This window comes from Cebus imitator, unplaced genomic scaffold (assembly GCF_001604975.1).
Source record: "Cebus imitator isolate Cc_AM_T3 unplaced genomic scaffold, Cebus_imitator-1.0 Scaffold290, whole genome shotgun sequence".
NCBI lineage: Eukaryota > Metazoa > Chordata > Mammalia > Primates > Cebidae > Cebus > Cebus imitator.
In genome coordinates, this window is record NW_016107605.1 from 2,675,445 (window position 1) to 2,676,958 (window position 1,514).

General features: G+C 39.4%; 1 protein-coding gene across 1 annotated transcript in view; it reads left to right on the top strand.

The window, feature by feature from the left end:
- The window catches only part of SIRT1 (sirtuin 1), a 43,757-nt gene that overhangs the window by 27,818 nt on the left and 14,425 nt on the right, over positions 1-1,514 (top strand). The window lies entirely within an intron of this gene.

Genomic DNA, 1,514 nt, shown 5'->3' on the forward strand with positions numbered 1-1,514 from the left:
AAAAAAAAAAAAAAAAAGAGTGGTAAAGAGCTAATTTTAAAAATTGTTTATTTTTAATAGAGATGAGGTCTTGTTGTGTTGCTCAGGCTGGATTCAAACTCCTAGGCTCAAGTGGTCCTCCTGCCTCAGCCTCTTGAGTAGCTGGGATTATAGGCATGAGCCACCACATCTGGCTAAACTTACTTTTTTAGGTGGCATTGTTGTTCATAGAGACTGGTGAATCTGACATTTTGATGGGGGTGGAGGGTTGTCAAAACACAGGTAATGTTGATGGCTCATGCTTGTAATCTCAGCACTTTTGGAGGCCAAGGCAGGCCGATTGCTTGAGGCCAGGAGTTTGAGACTAGCCTGGCCAAGATGGTGAAACCCTGTCTCTACTAAAACATTTAAAAAAAAATTTAAAAATATGTATATATAAAAATTTAGTTGGGCAGGGTGGTACATGCTTGTTGTCCCAGCTACTCTCGCGAGGCTGAGGCATGAGAATCGCTTGAACTCAAGAGGCAGAGGTTGCAGTGAGCTGAGATTTTGTCACTGTACTCCAGCCTGGGCAACAGAGTCTCAAAAAAAACAAAACCAAAACCCACAAGTAATGCTAAACTCTACTCCTAATTAATGTGAAAAATTAAGACAAGATAAAGAGTTTAACAGACTTTTTGGTGGAATGTGTTTTTAATGTTGCAAGGGTTAGCCTCAATTTATGAAACAGTCCTTAATCCTTGTATTTTTTAGTCTTAATAAGATAGTTGTTATCTTTCCAATTTAATTGATTTCACATCCAGTAAATTCAAATGTGTAGTTTGATAGAAGGTAGAAGTGTAACATACCATGTGAGATGAATTTGGGGGCTCAAAATGATTGGTTCATTCTTCTAATAACAATCAGCCATGTCATAATGGTATGTTGATCTAGCAAACCCAAAAGCTGTGTGTGTAAAAGTGTTCACATACAATTTAAATCCCTATTGCCCTCAGAATAATTTCTTTATCATATATATTCTCATACTGCCTGTTTATTCCTCTAGTGAAGAATCAGAAGAGAGATATTTCAGTTGCATCAGATGTGTCCATTCATAAGTGAGAGAGAAAGAGGAGAGGAAACAGTATCAAATCCCTAGCCAGAGAATTGAATTAGACCCCACATCAGTGTCAAGGCAGCCAGAGTAAACAGTTGGAAGAAACATGGAATCAAGCTCTTCAGTTTTGTGTTTATCTCATATCTGGTGTCTTTAGCAGTTAACTCAGTCTTACATAATTAGCTATAAAACTCTGTTAAAGTAGAATACAAGACAATTTGCAATTAAATGAAACATGAAATTTTTTTTTTTTTGAGACGGAGTTTCGCTCTCGTTACCCAGGCTGGAGTGCAATGGCGCGATCTCGGCTCACCGCAGCCTCCGCCTCCTGGGTTCAGGCAATCCTCCTGCCTCAGCCTCCTGAGTAGCTGGGATTACAGGCACGTGCCACCATGCCCAGCTGATTTTTTGTATTTTTAGTAGAGACGGGGTTTCACCA